Source organism: Delphinus delphis, chromosome 12 (genome assembly GCF_949987515.2).
Source record: "Delphinus delphis chromosome 12, mDelDel1.2, whole genome shotgun sequence".
Taxonomy (NCBI): domain Eukaryota; kingdom Metazoa; phylum Chordata; class Mammalia; order Artiodactyla; family Delphinidae; genus Delphinus; species Delphinus delphis.
The window spans coordinates 36,777,817-36,785,693 of NC_082694.2; the positions used below are offsets into that span (position 1 = coordinate 36,777,817).

At 40.7% G+C, this 7,877-nt stretch overlaps 1 pseudogene; it reads left to right on the top strand.

Annotated features, from left to right (window-relative positions):
• Nucleotides 1-760: 760 nt before the first annotated feature.
• LOC132435362 (nucleoplasmin-2 pseudogene) lies at nucleotides 761-7,173 on the top strand (annotated as a pseudogene).
• Nucleotides 7,174-7,877: the final 704 nt, after the last annotated feature.

The following is a 7,877-nucleotide window of genomic DNA, read 5'->3' on the forward strand; positions in this document are numbered from 1 at the left end:
ATTCAAATTATCAGACCCCAACCAAGATCAACTGAATCAGAGACTGGGGGTGGAGCCCAGCAATCTGAGTTTTAATAAGCTTGATTCTGACACATGTTCATGTATGAGAACTATTGATTTAGATGTATTCTGATTCAAATATTTTAAAAAATCATGTGGGTTTAAAAAAAATCATCTGGCCAGATTTGGCCACAGGCTACCAGTTCATAACTTCTGATGAGAATCATATAAAAAACATAAACTTGAATTTTGTATGTCAATTCTGTAATTCCCTTTTATAAGATAAAGAGAGATAGTATGTGGTAATGCTTGAACCTAAGTTTTCTCCTCCCTAGTATTCAGGCATATCTGGGCATTCCTGGGGTCTGGTGGAGGTGGGCCCTCTGGAATTCTATTTATAAGACAACTCAAGTTGCTTCCAAGGAAGAACTAACCCAGTAGAAGAAAGAACCAAATTACAGAGGTTGCATTAAGGGCAGCAGGTGGAGTTGAATATATCTGAGTACATCATGGTGTCTGCCACTCAGATTGTTTGCAGCCCAGCCTGGTGGACTCATTCATTCTTTCAACAAGTAGCTATTGAACAGTCTGTCCCTGAGTCCTGTGACCCCAGCACAGCTGTAATATAAGATCTAGTAAGAGCTAATGGAGCTGTTTGTTTTGTTTTGTTTTGCTAATCTTAGGACACAGGGAGTGCAGCTTATCAGTGGTATGACTGTTGGTGCCAGGACTGTCAACACTTCCGATGCCTTGTCCGATGATGTCCGATGGACATCAGCCTTGCAGACCTCCTAGCATACAGTGGCAGTGCCTTTGGTGAGCAGCGATGACATAGCTTGGAAGTTGGCAGCAGCTGTTTTTAACAGGCAAGGAGAACTCTGAATACCATTTGGCAGCCTATTCTTGGAGCGCACATGCGACATCCCTGGGTACCCTGATTTAGGGGCAGTGGAGGATGAACCCTCTAGCAGAGGTAAAGAAATGCTATTTTGTAGCTATGGTTCTTACTATGTGTAACATAAGTTACACATGGAAAAACACTGAGTCCTCAATGGAATCTATGACTTTTTTTTTTCTTTTTTGACTTGGCAGCATTTAAAGAAACTACATGTTGCTTTTTGTGATAAGGTTAAAGTATGTGCTTGCAGTGAACAAGGTAGACTTAAAGATCAAATCTCAAACATTTGGTTTCCTTTTTTAAAATAAAACGCGGTGAGATTATTGTAGGCTTTGGGACATGAGGTTTGAAAAATCACAGCACACATTACTAATTTTTTTCTCTCTCTCAAAACATCCCTAAAAAATGAAACAATATTGCTGATGAGCTGTTTTTTGGCACCAACAAGCAGCTTACTGCAAAGGAAAAAGACCTTTGGAAACAGCCACTCCTTTCCTGCCAGAATTTTGAGAGATTGATGACCTTTTCTGTCATTTCTGCAATGCCTATAGGCTGCAGATTTTCAGTAACTTCCTGAAATCCCAAATTGAATTCTATTAAAAACATATTTGTTATTCTACACAAAAAAAATGTTTGGAGTTTGGAGACCACAAATCTCTGTAAGACCTATGGAATTCCTCAAAGTAACCAGAATTTTCCAGAAAGAGTCAAGTAGTTGCTACACTACATTTAACTCAGTGTTTTATGACACCTAATGAGCAAGGTGTGTGGTATGTCAATATTCCAACTAGGTAGCAATACCTTGCTATTGATTTATGTAATATATATACACATATATATATATATCTTGCAGATTTCCAATTTTCTGGTAGAGCCATATTTTTTTTCTTGATTGCTATTTGTTTGAAACCCATTTTTTTAAGCCCAAGCAAATTGAGTTATTTTATTTTGATACTTCACTTCTAGCCAACCCAGAGTATCCACAGTGGAATGTGAGTTAGGAGGTGGGGTCAGGGATCAGGAGATTTGAGTTCTAACCCGCCAAGTTTCCCTGGACAGGTCAGTTCCCGCTTTGATGCTCAGTTTCACTCTTGGTAAAGTTGGAGGTGGGACAAATTGACCCAGAGTTCTGTGATTAGTCCAAAGTTCTGTGACTAGGGTTCCACATTCCTTAACCTCTGGATTATGAGAGCTCTCCCTGAAGAATCCTAATGACGGATTCAGTATTTGAAGGAGAAAAATTCACCTTGAGAGGACTTTCAGAAGCTATTGATATTACATATTTTTTTTTTTTTAGAGAGAGAGCTGGGGTAATTTTCTGTGTACATTTGGGCATAAGTGACTGGTATTGTTAGCAATCAATCAAAGGCTTATTTCTATATTAACTTAATAGAATTTAGTTTCCTGGAATGCAAATTAGTAACAGGAATATGAAACATTTATTTGATTCTGTTTTTATAATGTTTATTTCCTCCATGCCCTCTCCTTCCAACTCTCACCTGGCCTCTTCTCCCTAACCCTTTTTACACATGATTTTATACTTGGGTTATCAGCTTAATCTCAAATTCAGCTCTTCTCGCGTTACTTTCCTGCTCAAAACCTTAATACCTTTCTGTTTACTGCATTGTAAAATACAAACTCCTCATGGCACACAGAGTCCTGTACCATCTGACACAGTGCAGCGTCCCACCATTGTGGCCCATTACTCCTTTTACCTTAGCCTTTCAAGTTCCCTGCTCTTTCTTTCCATGCCCAGAATTTTTCTGGCTCTCTGCCTTTGTCGCATTGATTCTTGCTTCCTGTTTTCACTTGTTCAGATTCTACCTATTCTTAAAATTTAAGGCCAAGGTTCTGCTACCAGCTTTTCTTGATCTCTCCTAAATGTAGGCAACCTCTTTTTTCTGAGCTCCCATGGCAACTTACCTGCATTTCTCTCATAGCAGTTATCACTTTCTACTCTATATTTCTACTCTACTCTATAAATATATTACAGATATTTATGTTCATATCAATCTTCCTCACTAGATAATCAGCTTTATGAAGTCAGAAGCAATGTCTGTTCCATATTTGTAGCCCTCGAAGTACCTGGCATGTAGCAGTTCCTCCACAAATGTTTGTTCGATGAATAAAAAATATCAGAGCAGGGCTTCCCTGGTGGCGCAGTGGTTAAGAATCTGCCTGCCAATGCAGGGGACACAGGTTTAAGCCCTGGTCTGGGAAGATCCCACATGCCACAGAGCAACTAAGCCCGTGTGCCACAACTACTGAGCCTGTGCTCTAGAGCCCACGAGCCACAACTACTGAAGCCCGAGGGCCTAGAGCCCGTGCTCCGCAACAAGAGAAGCCACTGCAATGAGAAGCCCGCGCACTGCAACGAAGAGTAGCCCCCACTCGTCGCAACTAGAGAAAGCTGCTCGCAGCAACAAAGACCCAAAGCAGCCAAAATTTAATTAATTAATTTTAAAAAAATCAGAGTTACCATGGGAAATTTCTCCATTTATCTATTATCTATCTGGCTATCTATCTATCCTATAATTTTTCAGCCTATTTCTGGTTTCAGTGAGGAAAATCAGGAAAAAAAGAAAAATGAGAAAGGTACAATAACTTAAACCACTGGTTTAGCATGTAATTAATATCTAGTTCCCCTCCTTCAAGCATTGTGCTGTAGTCAGCTTTCAAAAGTGATTTAGGTTCACATGAGTTTGTGTACTGTGATGTTCAAATGTTTGTTAAAACTGATGCAACTCTATGAAAAAGATCAACACTAACTCTGCAGATGCGTCATACAAATTTTAATCTGGTGAGGTGAAGAATTCACTTGAGGCATTGCTACATGTGGGGCACTGAAAAAAGTTGTGGCCTTTTTTTCTTTCTTTGCGGGGGTGGGGCAAAGAACAGCCATTCAATGGAAAACAGACGGATGACTGACCATAGGGCTCATGATAGATATAGATATATATACACACATATATATTAAAGTGGTTATATATTTATATATATATATAATGCTATATATTAATTACATAATATTTATATAGTATATACAATATATAAATGTATATTTGTATATATAAAAAAGACTTTATTCATTTCTATACCTTTTATGATATTTACCAAGTTTTGGACAAATTCTTTATCTTAAAATTAATCTTGGGACTTCCCTGGTGGTCAAGTAGTAAAAAATCCACCTTACAACGCAGGGGATGTGGGTTTGATCCCTGGTCAGGGAACTAAGATCCCACATGCCATGGGGCAACTAAGCCTGTGCGCCACAACTACTGAGCTAGCGCTCCTCAGTTAGAGAGCCCACATGCCACAAACTACAGAGCCCATGCGCCCTGGAGCCTGTGTGCCACAACTAGAGAGAGAGAAGAAAAAAACCCCGCACGCCACAACTAGAGAGATACCCGTAAAGATCCCACTGCCTCAGTGAAGATCCCGCATGCCACAACTAAGACCCGATGCAGCCAAAAAAAAAATTAAGTAAATAATAAATCTTAAAATAATAAAATTAATCTTAAGAGCCTCACATCACATACTTGAAATAAAAGCTTTTATTTGTATATTGGCTTATAATTTTTCAAGCACTTCCATCCTTATTAACTCATTTGATTCTCATGTTTTATTTCCAGACATATATTTTATACCTATTTATAATTGTTCATCCATCATGAAAATGGAAAAATTCCATTTCTTATAAATGCAGTGGATTTGTCTGCTGGTCCTTTATTTGCTTCACTCTTCTCTTTCTAATATATTTTATCCATATAGCAACAGTTTTCCTGACTTTCTACATCTGTAGTTCTTCCTGTTTCTGATTTCCCACTCTTTATTTTTAAGATGCTGATTTGTTCTTCATCTTTCTCCTTCCTCTGAGAAAGACCCGTAAGTTTTTTCTTTGGAACTGTAATTCAACTCTTCCTTCCCCTTAATCTTTTTTCTTAAGGCAATGCCAATTTTTTTTTTTTTAATTTATTTTTGGCTGTGTTGGGTCTTCGTTTCTGTGCGAGGGCTTTCTCCAGTTGTGGCAAGTGGGGGCCACTCTTCATCGCGGTGCGCAGGCCTCTCACTATCGCGGCCGCTCTTGTTGTGGAGCACAAGCTCCAGACGCGCAGGCTCAGTAATTGTGGCTCACGGGCCTAGTTGCTCCGCGGCATGTGGGGTCCTCCCAGACCAGGGCTCGAACCCACGTACGCTGCATTGACAGGCAGATTCTCAACCACTGCGCCACCAGGGAAGCCCCCTTCCCCTTAATCTTGACTGACTCCAAAGATATTTAGTTGTAACCCATGCAATGGTGGTTGCTGCCCCTTAACTTGAACATTTTTATTGGAGAATCATTGTTTGCTAAAACATTTAGTAATATTTTTGTTTTATATTATATTTAATACAAACCATATTTATTAATTTGTTCTCTTATTTTCTATAGCTTCAAAGATTGTTTTAATACTCAGATTTATTGTTTATTCTTTTATAAATATATATCTCCTTTAAGAGTTCTTTGATAATTTCCTATCACACTTTTTAGGTCCTCAGTCTTTACATTCCATTGATAATCCTTCATCATACTTCTGGAAAGACATCTGTCTTCTATATTTACAAATCTTTCTTTAGCAGGATTTGCTGTTTCATCTTGGGCAGGGTGGAATTTGAAGCTTGATCTCTAATTGTTGCATTTTCTTCCCTTTCAGAGTGAATGCCCATTCTTTTTTTTTCAGCCACACCACGCAGTGTGTGGGATCTTAGTTCCCTAAGCAGGGATCGAACCTGCACTCCCTTCATTGGAAGCACAGAGTCTTAACCACTGGACCGCCAGGGAAGTCCCGATGCCCATTCTATACTTTACAGATTTAGTGCTATCAGATTCCTCTTTATGTCCCATTGTTTTATTATTATTGGCATCCATACCTATTTTTTTTTTTTTTTTTGCGGTACGCGGGCCTCTCACTGTTGTGGCCTCTCCCGTTGCGGAGCACAGGCTCCGGACGCGCAGGCTCAGCGGCCATGGCTCACAGGCCCAGCCGCTCCGCGGCATGTGGGATCTTCCCGGACCGGGTCACGAACCCATGTCCCCTGCATCGGCAGGCGGACTCTCAACCACTGCGCCACCAGGGAAGCCCCATACCTGTTTATATTGCTTATTCTTTATATGTTTTAAATGCTCACATTCCTTTTTTTTTTTTTTTGGCCAAATGATGCCATTTAGCTATCACTGGATAACAACACCTCCTTTTCATATCTTCCCCTGAAGTTTCTTGGACTTGGCTGGCACTTTCTTGTGAGAGGGTCTACACACCATAACACCAGAAAGACCTATGGTCACATGAAGCTTTAACTAGCTCCCTTCTTTCCTCATTTTTTCCTGGAGAGTGGGGATTGGGTTCATGTGCCAATGTAACATCCTTACCTATTTTAGCAGTTTAACTGGCACTTTCCGGCTCTTCGTAGGAGAAAATCATCATTGGTCCATGCCCAAAACTTTTCTTTATCTAAACAAAACAAGTAGTCTTCTTCTGACCTTCCTTTGGTGTTTTAACCCCTCTCTCTCTAGTCCCTTTTCTTTTGCTTACCTTGTACCATTTGATTATACATCTGAATCCTTCAATGGACTGCAAACTCTTTTGAAGACAAAAGCTAGATTGTATTTTTGCTACCTTCCACATCCTAATGCTGCAGCACAGCTGAAAAGGCAATAACAGTCATGATCTGGAGCTGTGAGCTAAACCAGTAGAAGCAGACTTGAACCTTTGTACCCCAGAAGCAGGGGAAGCAGGACTGTAAGCTGTTGTCTAGTACGATTTGCTTGGGGAAAAAAAGCCAAAGAGAAAATGAACCTTGTGGAGATTCTGCCCCCAGCAAGCCAGGAGGACAAGAAGACAAAACCCATCACGTCACCACCATCCTACCCATGTCTCCATGATGGGATTGGAGCTTTCTCCTCCAGTCACTTTTCAGCTCCAGGCTGGCTCTGGACCTGTGTTTCTCAGGCCAGGAATGTTATGATGCTTCAGACTGTCCTTCAGACAGGAGCCCTGAGAGGAGGAGTAAGTGGAGGAGTAGGAAAAGGAGGAAGAGGAGGAACATAATGATGATGTAGATGTATCCCTAGAGGAGGAGACCCCTGTCAAACAAGTCAAGAGGCTAGTACCCCAGAAACAGACGAACATTACTGAGGAAGAAAAGGTGGAAAAAGAAGAGAAGCAGTGAGAACCAGTCTTAAAGACAAGAGCCCTGTGAGAAGGGCCAAACCTGAAAAGTTGGGATCCAAGAAATGAGGAACCAGGAATGGCTTAGCTGCAGTGACTGAGAGAGGGTCTGCAAGTGGGCCTTCCTTGGAGTGTGCTGCAAACTTAGGGTGCCCCCCCAGTCCCCCTCCATTTGAGTCTGAAGGTGATGGAGGTGTTGTGGAAGGTGCAATACAAGAGCCGTCACCCCCAGCTATCTAGTTTCAGCGGCACCTGGAGAGAAGAGCCCTGACCTCAGCGCTACAGTAAAGTTTGCTTTGCTAGGGAATTTTTTTTTAAGTATCCAACACTTAGCACAGTACATTATACATTATAATGTTTTTTTTAACATCTTTATTGGAGTATAATTGCTTTACAATGGTGTGTTAGTTTCTGCTTTACAACAAAATGAATCAGTTATATATATACATATGTTCCCATATCTCCCTCTTTCATCTCCCTCCCTCCCACCCTCCCTATCCCACCCCTCCAGGCGATCACAAAGCACCGAGCTGATCTCCCTGTGCTATGCGGCTGCTTCCCACTAGCTATCTACCTTACGTTTGGCAGTGTATATATGTCCATGCTTCTCTCTCGCTTTGTCACAGTTTACCCTTCCCACAGTACATTATACATTATAATGTTTCAGCAAAATATTTGTTAAATAAGTTTTTTTTGTTGTTTATCTTAAGTTCATCAGGTAGCTACTTCTCACTTTTTGCCACACCACTGGAACTTTTGTCTTACTTTCTTCT